This window comes from Oncorhynchus masou, unplaced genomic scaffold (genome assembly GCF_036934945.1).
Source record: "Oncorhynchus masou masou isolate Uvic2021 unplaced genomic scaffold, UVic_Omas_1.1 unplaced_scaffold_807, whole genome shotgun sequence".
In the NCBI taxonomy this organism is placed as follows: Eukaryota; Metazoa; Chordata; class Actinopteri; order Salmoniformes; family Salmonidae; genus Oncorhynchus; species Oncorhynchus masou.
In genome coordinates, this window is record NW_027014541.1 from 153,394 (window position 1) to 168,664 (window position 15,271).

A 15,271-nucleotide genomic window follows, 5' to 3' on the forward strand; every position below is an offset into this window, starting at 1 on the left:
AATCCGTGTAGATGAAGGGGAGGAGACGGGTTAAAGAAGGAAGCTTTGAGACAAATGACACATGGATAGTGTGTGTGTGCCGTTCAGAGGGGTGAAGGGGCAAGACAAAATATGTAAGTTCCTTTGAATAGGGTTTGGTAGAAGGTGCCTGGTGCACTGGTTTGAGTGTGTCAAGAACTGCAACGCTGCTGGGTTGTTTCCCGTGAGTATGAAGAATGGTCCACCACCCGAAGGACATCCAGCGAACTTGACACAACTGTGGGAAGCATTGGAGTCAACATGGGCCAGCATCCCTGTAGAACCTTCCGGTCCATGCCCTAGCGAATTGAGGCTGTTCTGAGGGCAAAGGTGTCCCTAATGTTTTGTACACTCAGTATATATGTTTGTGTTGACTGCAAATATTTGCAGATGTCCATCAATCCAGTAAGCAAACATGTTGACATAGACATGGGCATGATAAGAACATGTTGACTTAGACATGGGCATGATAAGAACATGTTGACTTAGACATGGGCATGATAAGAACATGTTGACTTAGACATGGGCATGATAAGAACATGTTGACTTAGACATGGGCATGATAAGAACATGTTGACATAGACATGGGCATGATAAGAACATGTTGACATAGACATGGGCATGATAAGAACATGTTGACATAGACATGGGCATGATATAAGAACATGTTGACTTAGACATGGGCATGATAAGAACATGTTGACATAGACATGGGCATGATAAGAACATGTTGACTTAGACATGGGCATGATAAGAACATGTTGACTTAGACATGGGCATGATAAGAACATGTTGACTTAGACATGGGCATGATAAGACCATGTTGACATAGACATGGGCATGATAAGAACATGTTGACTTAGACATGGGCATGATAAGAACATGTTGAATTAGACATGGGCATGATAAGAACATGTTGACTTAGACATGGGCATGATAAGAACATGTTGACATAGACATGGGCATGATAAGAACATGTTGACTTAGACATGGGCATGATAAGAACATGTTGACATAGACATGGGCATGATAAGAACATGTTGACTTAGACATGGGCATGATAAGAACATGTTGACTTAGACATGGGCATGATAAGAACATGTTGACATAGACATGGGCATGATAAGAACATGTTGACATAGACATGGGCATGATAAGAACATGTTGACATAGACATGGGCATGATAAGAACATGTTGACATAGACATGGGCATGATAAGAACATGTTGACATAGACATGGGCATGATAAGAACATGTTGACTTAGACATGGGCATGATAAGAACATGTTGACATAGACATGGGCATGATAAGAACATGTTGACATAGACATGGGCATGATAAGAACATGTTGACATAGACATGGGCATGATAAGAACATGTTGACATAGACATGGGCATGATAATAACATGTTGACATAGACATGGGCATGATAAGAACATGTTGACATAGACATGGGCATGATAATAACATGTTGACATAGACATGGGCATGATAAGAACATGTTGACATAGACATGGGCATGATAAGAACATGTTGACATAGACATGGGCATGATAAGAACATGTTGACATAGACATGGGCATGATAAGAACATGTTGACATAGACATGGGCATGATAAGAACATGTTGACATAGACATGGGCATGATAAGAACATGTTGACATTAGACATGGGCATGATAAGAACATGTTGACATAGACATGGGCATGGGCATGATAAGAACATGTTGACATAGACATGGGCATGATAAGAACATGTTGACATAGACATGGGCATGATAAGAACATGTTGACTTAGACATGGGCATGATAAGAACATGTTGACATAGACATGGGCATGATAAGAACATGTTGACATAGACATGGGCATGATAAGAACATGTTGACTTAGACATGGGCATGATAAGAACATGTTGACTTAGACATGGGCATGATAAGAACATGTTGACATAGACATGGGCATGATAAGAACATGTTGACATAGACATGGGCATGATAAGAACATGTTGACTTAGACATGGGCATGATAAGAACATGTTGACTTAGACATGGGCATGATAAGAACATGTTGACATAGACATGGGCATGATAAGAACATGTTGACATAGACATGGGCATGATAAGAACATGTTGAATTAGACATGGGCATGATAAGAACATGTTGACATAGACATGGGCATGATAAGAACATGTTGACATAGACATGGGCATGATAAGAACATGTTGACATAGACATGGGCATGATAAGAACATGTTGACATAGACATGGGCATGGGCATGATAAGAACATGTTGACATAGACATGGGCATGATAAGAACATGTTGACATAGACATGGGCATGATAAGAACATGTTGACATAGACATGGGCATGATAAGAACATGTTGACTTAGACATGGGCATGATAAGAACATGTTGACATTAGACATGGGCATGATAAGAACATGTTGACATAGACTTAGACATGGGCATGATAAGAACATGTTGACATAGACATGGGCATGATAAGAACATGTTGACATAGACATGGGCATGATAAGAACATGTTGACATAGACATGGGCATGATAAGAACATGTTGACATAGACATGGGCATGATAAGAACATGTTGACTAGACATGGGCATGATAAGAACATGTTGACATAGACATGGGCATGATAAGAACATGTTGACATAGACATGGGCATGATAAGAACATGTTGACAAACATGGTATTCAAAACATGTTGACCAACTTATTCAAGTCATGATAAGAACAGTGTTTTAGATCTTAACATGGGTGCCACCAGCCACATGTTGACATTCAGACATGGGCATGATAAGACTATCTCAATGGGACTGGATAAGTCATGATGAATAACAACATGTAAACTTCCAACCTATTCATAGTCATGATGAATAACATCATGGAAACTATCTCAATGGGACTGGATAAGTCATGATGAATAACATCATGTAAACTATCTCAATGGGACTGGATAAGTCATGATGAATAACATCATGTAAACTATCTCAATGGGGACTGGATAAGTCATGATGAATAACATCATGTAAACTATCTCAATGGATACTGGATAAGTCATAATGAATAACATCATGTAAACTATCTCAATGGGGACTGGATAAGTCATGATGAATAACATCATGTAAACTATCTCAATGGGACTGGATAAGTCATGATGAATCATCATGGGGACATCTGACTTGGGACCTCAGCCCTTCCACTGTAACATCATGTAAACTCCCTCAATGGGACTGGATAAGTCATGATGAATAACATAATTCCCATCCCCACATGTCCAACACAGCCCTTCCCAGCCCCCCACTGTCCCCAGCCCTCCCCACTGTCCTCAGCCCTTCCCACTGTCCCATCTATCCATCCCCACTTTCTCCATCCGCCCCCACTGTCCCCATCCATCACTTCTGTCCCCATCCCTCCCCCCATCCCCACTGCCCCCCCCCCTGTCCCCATCCCTCCCCACTGTCCCCATCCCCCCACTGTCCCCATCCCTCCCCACTGTCCCCATCCCTCCCCACTGTCCCCATCCCTCCCCACTGTCCCCATCCCTCCCCACTGTCCCCATCCCTCCTCACTGTCCCCATCCCTCCTCACTGTCCCCATCCCTCCTCACTGTCCCCATCCCCCCACTGTCCCCATCCCTCCCACTGTCCCCAGCCATCCCCACTGCCCCCCCCCCCCCACTGTCCCCAGCCCTCCCCACTGTCCCAGCCCTCCCCACTGTCCCCAGCCCTCCCCACTGTCCCAGCCCTCCGACTGTCCCCAGCCCTCCCCACTGTACCCAGCCCACATTAAATTACTCATAAGGTGTGTTTACGCAGGCAGACCAACTCTGATCTTTTACCCAATTATTGACAAAAGATCTGATATGATTGGTCAAAAGACCAATTAGTGTAACAATATCCATAATTGGTCTGCCTGTGTAAAGGCAGCCATAGAGGCTCAGGGGGGAAAAGGAGTGATACCCAGCTCGTAGGAGCAACTCTATGCCCGTTGTGCCACTTCATCAATCCAATATGTTGGACCCTGGTGGCACACAATCACGAGGGACCAACCTGCACCTACGCCACTCGTCTGGGCTCTAATGAGCTCCCATAGGTTATAGAATATAGCCTTTCAGGGGGGGGGGTGTATGTGTGTGTGTGTCGTATAATTAAGTATGGAGAAAGAGAATTGGAGTATCAAACACCTTCCTCAGTTTTGAAAGAGTTCTTTTGTTTCTCCCTCTCTCCCTGCCTCCCTCCTCTCTCTCTTATTCTCTCCTTCCTGCCATCTAATTTAATTTTTCTTTCTCTCTGTGTGTGTATTGGATCATCTTTCAATACATCAAGTTTTTCCTCAAAGTTCTGGCACAAACTCCAAACTGTAGCATGAAACACGCCAAGACTAATAAAGTCCAGTACTATATGTAAAATATACTGTAAACAACACAATATAAACTATACTATATATATATATAAACTATACTATAAACCATACTATATATAAACTATACTGTAAACAACACAATATAAACTATACTATATATATATAAACTATACTATAAACCATACTATATATAAACTATACTATAAACCATACTATATATAAACTATACTATAAACTATACAATATCTAAACTATACTATAAACTATACAATATATAAACTATACTGTAAACTATACTATATAAACTATACTATATATATAAACTATACTATACACCATACTATATATAAACTATACTGTAAACAATACTATATATAAACTATACTCTATGTAAACTATACTGTAAACAACATAATATAAACTATACTATATATATATAAACTATACTATAAACCATACTATATATAAACTATACTGTAAACAACACAATATAAACTATACTATATATATATAAACTATACTATAAACCATACTATATATAAACTATACTGTAAACAATACTATATATAAACTATACTCTATGTAAACTATACTGTAAACAACATAATATAAACTATACTATATATATATAAACTATACTATAAACCATACTATATATAAACTATACTGTAAACAATACTATATATAAACTATACTATAAACTATACAATATATAAACTATACTGTAAACTATACTATATATGTATAAACTATAATATATATGAACTATACTATAAATGATACTATATATAAACTATACTGTAAATAATACCATAATAAACTATTCTATATATGAACTTTTTTATAAACTATACTATATATAAACTATAATATAAACAATACTATATTCAAACTATACTATAAACAGTACCATATATAAACTATATTAGATATAAACTATACTGTAAACAATACTATATATAAACTATACAATATATAAACAATACTGTAAACAATACTATATATAAACTATACTATGTATAAACTATACTGTAAACAATACTACATATAAACTATACTATATATACGTTATACTGTAAACTATACTATATATAAACTATACTATAATCAATACTATATATACACATCATTAGAGGGAACCTTCCTCTGAGCCTAAGTGTTGATCTTTGAGATGTGGGTCATGATTCCCTCTGAGCCTACCTGTTGATCTTTGGGATGTGGGTCATGAATCCCTCTGAGCCTACCTGTTGATCTGTGGGATGTGGGTCATGATTCCCTCTGAGCCTACCTGTTGATCTTTGGGATGTGGGTCATGATTCCCTCTGAGCCTACCTGTTGATCTTTGGGATGTGGGTCATGATTCCCTCTGAGCCTACCTGTTGATCTTTGGGATGTGGGTCATGATTCCCTCTGAGCCTACCTGTTGATCTTTGGGATGTGGGTCATGATTCCCTCTGAGCCTACCTGTTGATCTTTGGGATGTGGGTCATGAATCCCTCTGAGCCTACCTGTTGATCTTTGGGATGTGGGTCATGATTCCCTCTGAGCCTACCTGTTGATCTTTGGGATGTGGGTCATGATTCCCTCTGAGCCTACCTGTTGATCTTTGGGATGTGGGTCATGATTCCCTCTGAGCCTACCTGTTGATCTTTGGGATGTGGGTCATGATTCCCTCTGAGCCTACCTGTTGATCTGTGGGATGTGGGTCATGAATCCCTCTGAGCCTACCTGTTGATCTGTGGGATGTGGGTCATGAATCCCTCTGAGCCTACCTGTTGATCTGTGGGATGTGGGTCATGAATCTGAGCCTACCTGTTGATCTGTGGGATGTGGGTCATGAATCCCTCTGAGCCTACCTGTTGATCTGTGGGATGTGGGTCATGAATCCCTCTGAGCCTACCTGTTGATCTGTGGGATGTGGGTCATGAATCCCTCTGAGCCTACCTGTTGATCTTTGGGATGTGAGAGGGAGGGATGTGCCAGAGAAAGAACAGAGTGAGAAAAAGGGAGAAAGGGGAGAAGTCAAACTGTGAGGGAGTGAATGAGGAGAAAAGAGAGAATGATGGAGGGGTGGACAGACAGAAGGTGGTAAAGAGATTGAGAGAGGGAGGCAGCATAAACCTATTGGTCTGGAGGAATCTGTAAGGAAAACCATAGAGTGGTGGTTCTCAATGCTGGTCCTGGGGAACCAAAAGGGGGGCACATGTTTGCCCTAGCACTACACATCTGATTCAAAGCCTTTTGATGAGTTGATCATTCGAATCAGCTGTGTAGTGCTAGGGCAAAAGTGTGCCCCCCTTTGTGTCCCCAGCACCAGGATTGAGAAGCAGTGTCATATAGGGACACAGATGTTCTGGAGCCAGGCTGACTGGATACTGAGTCAAGGACAACACCAGAGGATTTATAGGACATGGTGTGAAGGGCCTAGTGTCCTGGATATCCTGACTGTCCCATTGGTCACGCACGCGCACGCACACACAGGCACACCCACACACACGCACACACACTCACACTTGGCTGTCCCATTGGTCACACACACTGGCCGGAGGCTCTCTCTATTATTCTGCTAGAGAAACCCAACACACCGTCCTCCATCTTCCAGTCCAATAGAACACAAACAACAACTAGCACCTGGACAACGAGAGAGAGAGAGAGAGAGAGAGAGAGAGAGAGAGAGAGAGAGAGAAGAGAGAGAGAGAGAGGGAGAGAGAGGGAGAGTGAGAGAGGAAGAGACAGAGAGACAGAGAGACAGAGAGCGAGAAAGAGAGACAGAAAGAGAGAGCGAAAGAGACGAAAGAGAGCGAAAGAGAAAGACAGAGTGAACAAGCAAGCAAGTGAAAGAGGCAGCCTGGGGCCTTGTGTTAGCTCATGATCCCCTGAGATCAAAGCCTCACCACGACCCAAAGAAAAGTAGTCCCTTAGAACCTATGGGGCCAAGGACATCACCATGGTTCCCTCTCTTCTTTGTATTAGTGTGTAGTGGTTCTGGGGGGGAACATGGCTATAGTACAACCTACTGTGTCAGAAAGCTTTGGAACGAATGTTGGTGCTGGTTCCTTAATTGGCACCCCCTACCTTTCACACGCATGAGCATTCACACACACGCACACACCCGCACACACACACACGCACACACACACACGCGCACACACACACACACACACACACACACACACACACACACACACACACACACACACACACACACACACACACACACACACACACACACACACACACACACACACACACACACACACACACACACACACACACTTCCCTTCAGGATAGCGGCTCCATGGGATGAAAGGTGCAGCTCCAAATCCCCCTCGCCTCACCCTTCCCTCCCTCCCTCCCTCCCTATCCCCCTCCTACCCTCCTCTGAGTTGTCAGACATCAAAAAGAGGAGCGCTAGCTATCTTCACAGACGTGGCTCCATGCAGGCAACCCGGCGCTTGGGGAGAGAGGGGAAGAGCGAGAATGGAGCATGGCCTACACGGATGTGAGGGTGGTGTGTTTTTTCATGTTCTCCCCACTGAGGCGCGCCCCTCGCCAGGCTGGGAGAAGGTTAGGCTGATTAGCTGCTATTTAAGAGAGGAGGAGAGGATGTGTGGGGAGGGGAGAGAGAGACAGGGATAGAGTGTGTGTGTGAGAGAGAGAGAGAGACAGAGAGACAGAGAGAGCGCGAGACAGAGAGAGCGTGAGACAGAGAGCGAGCAAGACAGAGAGAGACAGAGAGAGAGCGAAAGAGAGCGAGACAGAGAGAGACAGAGAGATACCAAAGGCAGAGGAAGTGAGTGAGAAAGCAAAAGAGAGGAAGAAACTGCTGTCCTCCACATCTGTGATTGAGACATTTCCTCTTCTCCTCTCTGCTCTTCTCCTCTCTCCTCCTTTCTCCTCTCATCCTCTCTTTCTCTCACCCGCTCCTCCTCTCCTCCTTGCTCCTGCTCCTCCTCTCTCCTCCACTCTCCTCTCTGCCTCTCCCCTCTCCTCCTCTACTCCTCCTCCCCTCTCCTCCTCTCCCCGCTCCTCCTCTCCTCTCCTCCTCCCCCCTCTACTCCTCTCCCCCGCTCCTCCTCCCCTCTCCTCCTCTACTCTCCTCCTCTCCTCTCTGCCTCTCCCCTCTCCTCCTCTACTCCTCTCCCCCGCTCCTCCTCCCCCTCCCCTCCTCTCCCCGCTCCTCCTCTCCTCTCCTCCTCTCCTCTCCTCCCTCCCCTCCCCTCCCCTCTCCCCCCGCTCCTCCTCTCCTCCTCCTCTTCTCTCCTCCTCCCCTCCCCTCCTCTCCCCGCTCCTCCTCTCCTCTCCTCCTCCCCTCCCCTCCCCTCCCCTCCCCCTCTCCTCCTCTCCTCCTCCTCCTCTCCTCCTCCCCCTCTACTCCTCTCCCCCGCTCCTCCTCCCCTCTCCTCCTCTCCCCCGCTCCTCCTCTCCTCTCCTCCTCTCCTCTCCTCCTCCCCCTCTACCCTCTCCCCTCCCTCCTCCCCCTCTCCTCCTCCCTCCCCTCCTCTCCCCCCACCCTCCTCTCCTCTCCTCCTCTCCTCTCCTCCTCCCCCCTCTACTCCTCTCCCCTCTCCTCCTCTGATGATCCTAAACCCCTCCTACATAAAGCCCTCATTAAGGCTGAGGAACTCGTTTCCCTGAACTTTGGATATGAGTGAGAACAAACAAATGGAGACACATACATCAAGGGAGATTTGTATCACACGTCACTTTTATGTTGCTTTTAGTCATTGTTTTCTGTCAGTGTGAAGTGCATCGACTGGAGCGATATACTGTACTGTTAGTCCAAGGTGGGAAGCAGAGATATATCCACTGACACGGAAGCCCAACCGGCTGCACACATGCATACATTTATTTTGTCCCCCTACACCAAACGTGATCCTCGACACTCTAAAATATCAAAACAAACTCTGAACCAATGACATTAATTTGGGGACAGGTCGAAAAGTTGTATGGCAATTTAGCTAGTTAGCTTGCACTTGCTAGCTAATTTGTCCTATTTAGCTAGCTAAATACCATTCAGAGAGTGAATGGGCAAGACTTGGTGACTTTAAGTGCCTTTGAAGGGGGTATGGTAGTAGGTGCCAGGTGCACCGGTTTAAATGTGTCAAGAACTGCCACGCTGCTGGGTTTCTCATGCTCAACAGTTTCCCCGTGTGTATCAAGAATGGTCCACCACCCAATGACATCCAGCCAACTTGACACAACTGTGGAAAGCATTGGAGTCAACATGGGCCAGTATTCCCATGGAATGCTTTGACACCTAATAGGGTCCATGCCACAATGAATTGAGGCTGTTCTGAGGGCAAAATGAGGGACACACTATATTTGGAAGGTGTTCCTAATGTTTTGTTCACTCAGTGTAGCTATAGATATACTACCATTCAAAAGATTGAGGTCACTTAGAAATATCCTTGTATTTGAAGTAAAAGCACATTTTTTTGTCAATTAAATTTTTTGTGCAGACATTGTTAATGTTGTAAATGACTATTGTAGCTGGAAACGGCAGAATATCTACATAGGCGAGCAGAGGCCCATTTTCAGCAACCATCACTCCTGTGTTCCAATGGCACATTGTGTTAGCTAATCCAGGTTTTGTCACGCCCTGGTCTATATTTATTATGTTTATCTTCATTTATTGGGTCAGGCCAGGGTGTGACATGGGTTTATTTGTGGTGTGTTTCATTTTGGGGTTGTGTGGGGTGTATAGCATAGTCATTGGCTGCCTGAGGCGGTTCTCAATCAGAGTCAGGTGATTATCTGTAACGGCGTTCTTCGTTTGTCGCAAGAGAGTCGGACCGAAATGCAGTGTGTTGGTTACTCATGTTTTTTAATGAAACAAATAACGATTACAAGAAAATACTGAGACAAATACAAAACAACAAAACGGAACGTGAAACCTATTACAGCCTATATGGTGAACACTACACAGAGACAGGAACAATCACCCACGAAATACAAAGTGAAATCCAGGCTACCTAAATACGGTTCCCAATCAGAGACAACGAGAATCACCTGACTCTGATTGAGAACCGCCTCAGGCAGCCAAACCTATGCAACACCCCTACTCAGCCGCAATCCCAATAACTAAAAACCCCACTACGAAATACAACAACATAAACCCATGTCACACCCTGGCCTGACCAACTAATTAACGAAAAACACAAAATACTAAGACCAAGGCGTGACATTATCGTTGTCTCTGATTGGGAACCATATTTAGGTAGCCATATTCTTTGTGTGTTTCGTGGGTGATTGTCCTTAGCGTGCTTGTTCCTGTCGCTGTGTTAGTTTACACTAGTTAGGCTGTTTCGGTTTTCGTTACGTTCATTACATTCTTTGTTTTGTTTTGATTCGTGTTTACGTTTTTTGAATGGATCGCAATCTACACGCTGCATTTTGGTCCGACTCTCCTTCACCTACAGAAAACCGTTACAGAATCACCCACCACAAACGGACCAAGCAACGTGTCAACAGGCAGGAGCCAGAGGAGAAACAGCGTAAAAAGGACTTTTTGACTTGGGAGGAAATCCTCGACGGGAGAGGACCCTGGGCTAAACCAGGAGAATATCGCCGCCCCAAAGAAGAACTGGAGGCGGCGAGAGCTGAGAGGCTTTGGTATGAGGAGAAGCAACAGCAGCAGCAGGAGCAACAATATCGGGACTACACTACTTGGGAGGAAATAGACAGGTGGGCGGTCGACCCAGGGAGAGTGCCGGAGCCCGCCTGGGATTCACTGGAGCAGTACGAAGAGGGTTATAGGAGAATGGAGATGGCGAAGCAAGCACGGCGGCGCGGAAGGAAGCCCGAGAGTCAGCCCCAAAAATTTCTTGGGGGGGGCTCACAGGGAGTATGGCTACGCCAGGTAGGAGACCTGCACAAACTTCCTGTGCTTACCGGGGGGCTAAAGAGACCGGGCAGGCACCGTGTTATGCTGTGGAGTGCACGGTGTCTCCAGTGCGGGTGCATAGCCCGGTGCGGTATATACCAGCTCCTCGTATTGGCCGGGCTAGAGTGGGCATCGAGCCAGGTAAAGTTAGGCAGGCTCGGTGCTCAAGAGCTCCAGTGCGCCTGCACGGTCCGGTCTACCCAGTACCACCTCCACACCCCAGCCCTCCGGTGGCAGCTCCCCGCACCAGGCTTCCTGTGCGTGTCCTCGGCCCAGTACCACCAGTGCCAGCACCACGCATCAGACCTACTGTGCGCCTCGCCTCTCCTGCGCTGCCGGAGCCTCCCCGCCAGTTCAGCGCTACCGGAGCCTTTCTCCTCTCCAGCGCTGCTGGAGTCTCCCGCCTGTTTAGCGCAGCCCGAGCTGTCAGTCTGCATGGAGCAGCCAGAGCTGTCAGTCTAAATGGAGCAGCCAGAGCTGTCAGTCTGCATGGAGCAGCCAGAGCTGTCAGTCTACATGGAGCAGCCAGAGCTGTCAGTCTTCATGGAACAGCCGGAGCTGCCTGTCTGCATGGAGCTGTCAGTCTGCATGGAGCAGCCGGAGCTGCCAGTCTGCATGGAGCTGTCAGTCTGCAAGGAACTGCCAGTCTGCAAGGAGCTGTCAGTCTGCAAGGAGCTGTCAGTCTGCATGGAGCTGCCAGTCTGCATGGAGCAGCCAGAGCTGTCAGTCTGCAAGAAGCCGCCAGAGCTGTCAGTCTACATGGAGCAGCCTGAGCCGCCAGTCAGCATGGAGCAGCCAGATCCGTCAGTCAGCCAGACTCTTCCAGATCTGCCAGTCAGCCAGACTCTTCCAGATCCGCCAGTCAGCCAGACTCTTCCAGATCCGCCAGTCAGCCAGACTCTTCCAGATCTGCCAGTCAGCCAGACTCTTCCAGATCTGCCAGTCAGCCAGACTCTTCCAGATCTGCCAGTCAGCCAGACTCTTCCAGATCTGCCAGTCAGCCAGACTCTTCCAGATCTGCCAGTCAGCCAGATTCTTCCAGATCTTCCAGTCAACCAGACTCTTCCAGATCTGCCAGTCAGCCAGGATCTGCCAGAACTGTCAACCAGCCAGGATCTGCCGGATCCAAATACCTGGCTGAGCTTCCTCTCAGTGCTGGGCTTCCTCTCAGTGCTGGGCTTCCTCTCAGTGCTGGGCTTCCTCTCAGTGCCGGGCTTCCTCTCAGTCCCAAGCTTCCTCTCAGTGCCAAGCTGTCTCTGCCCCGAGCTGCCCCTCTGTCCCGAGCTGCCCCTCTGTCCCGAGCTGCCCCTCTGTCCCGAGCTGCCCCTCTGTCCCGAGCTGCCCCTCTGTCCCGAGCTGCCCCTCTGTCCCGAGCTGTCCCTCTGTCCCGAGCTGCCCCTCAGTCCCGAGCTGCCCCTCAATCCAGTGGGATTCTGGGTGAGGACTACTAGGCCATGGTCGGTGGCGAAGGTGGACTATCCTAGGACGCGAGGAGGGGGGACAAAGACATTTATAGAGTGGGTTCCACGTCCCGCGCCGGAGCCGGAGCCGCCACCATGGACAGACGCCCACCCGGACCCTCCCTTTTGTTTTGATGTGCGTCCGGGAGTCCGCACCTTAGGGGGGGTTCTGTCACGCCCTGGTCTATATTTATTATGTTTATCTTCATTTATTGGGTCAGGCCAGGGTGTGACATGGGTTTATTTGTGGTGTGTTTTGTCTTGGGGTTGTGTGGGGTGTATAGCATAGTCATTGGCTGCCTGAGGCGGTTCTCAATCAGAGTCAGGTGATTATCGTTGTCTCTGATTGGGAACCATATTTAGGTAGCCATATTCTTTGTGTGTTTCGTGGGTGATTGTCCTTAGCGTCCTTGTTCCTTGCGCTGTGTTAGTTTACACTAGTTAGGCTGTTTCGGTTTTCGTTACGTTCATTACGTTTTTTGTTTTGTTTTGATTCGTGTTTACGTTTTTTGATTAAACATGGATCGCAATCTACACGCTGCATTTTGGTCCGACTCTCCTTCGCCTACAGAAAACCGTTACAGGTTTATCATTTTAAAAGGCTAATTGATCATTAGAAAACCCTTTTGCAATTATGTTAGCACAGCTGAAAACTGATTAAAGAAGCAATAAAACTGTCCTTCTTTAAACTAGTTGAGTATCTGGAGCATCAGCATTTGTGGGTTGGATTACAGGCTCCAAATGGCCAGAAACAAAGACTTTGTTCTGAAACTCATCAGTCTATTCTTGTTCTGAGAAATGAAGGCTATTCCATGCGAGAAATTGCCAAGAAACTGAAGATCTCATACAACTCTGTGCACTACACCCTTCCCAGAACAGTGAAAACTGGCTCTAACCAGAATAGAAAGAGGAGTGGTAGGCCTCGTGCACAACTGAGCAAGTGGACAAGTACAAAACACCAGTCTCAACGTCAACAGTGAAGGGACGACTCCGAGATACAGGCCTTCTAGGCAGCATTGCAAAGAAAAGACAGATCTCAGACTGGCCAATAAAAGGAAAAGATTAAAATAACACAGACACTGGACAGAGGAACTCTGCCTAGAAGGCCAGTATCCCGGAGTCGCCTCTTCACTGTTGACGTTGAGACTGGAGTTTTGCATGTACTGCCAGTTGAGGACTTGTGAGGCGTCTAATTCTATAGATTTAGTTATAGTATAGATATAGAATAGATATAGATATAGAATAGATGTAGAACAGATCTAGATAAGGTACCGATATAGTATTGATATAAATAAAGAATTTTATTTTTTTATTTTTTATTTCACCTTTATTTAACCAGGTAGGCTAGTTAAGAACAAGTTCTCATTTAGAACTGCGACCTGGCCAAGATAAAGCATAGCAGTGTGAACAGACAACACAGAGTTACACATGGAGTAAACAATTAACAAGTCAATAACACAGTAGAAGAAAAAAAAGAGTCTATATACATTGTGTGCAAAAGGCATGAGGAGGTAGGCGAATAATTACAATTTTGCAGATTAACACTGGAGTGATAAATGATCAGATGGTCATGTACAGGTAGAGATACTGGTGTGCAAAAGAGCAGAAAAGTAAATAAATAAAAACAGTATGGGGATGAGGTAGGTAAAATTGGGCGGGCTATTTACCGATAGACTTTGTACAGCTGCAGCGATCGATTAGCTGCTCAGATAGCAGATGTTTGAAGTTGGTGAGGGAGATAAAAGTCTCCAACTTCAGCGATTTTTGCAATTCGTTCCAGTCACAGGCAGCAGAGCATGGCTGAGGTGGCTGAGGTGCACCCGTGACCGGCTCGGAAACCAGATTGCACAGCGGAGAAGGTACGGTGGGATTCGAGATGATCAGTGACCTGTTTGTTGACTTGGCTTTCGAAGACCTTAGATAGGCAGGGCAGGATGGATATAGGTCTGTAGCAGTTTGGGTCCAGAGTGTCTCCCCCTTTGAAGAGGGGGATGACCGCGACAGCTTTCCAATCCTTGGGGATCTCAGACGATATGAAAGAGAGGTTGAACAGGCTGGTAATAGGGGTTGCGACAATGGCGGCGGATAGTTTCAGAAATAGAGGGTCCAGATTGTCAAGCCCAGCTGATTTGTATGGGTCCAGGTTTTGCAGCTCTTTCAGAACATCTGCTATCTGGATTTGGGTAAAGGAGAACCTGGAGAGGATTGGGCGAGTAGCTGCAGGGGGGGGAGAGCTGTTGGCTGAGGTTGGAGTAGCCAGGAGGAAGGCATGGCCAGCCGTTGAGAAATGCTTGTTGAAGTTTTTGATAATCATGGATTTATTGGTGGTGACCTTGTTACCTAGCCTCAGTGCAGTGGGCAGCTGGGAGGAGGTGCTCTTGTTCTCTATGGACTTTACAGTGTCCCAGACCTTTTTGGAGATAGAGCTACAGGATGCAAATTTCTGAATAGATATAGTTATAGTATAGATATAGTATAACTATATATATAGAATATATATAGATATAGAACAGATATA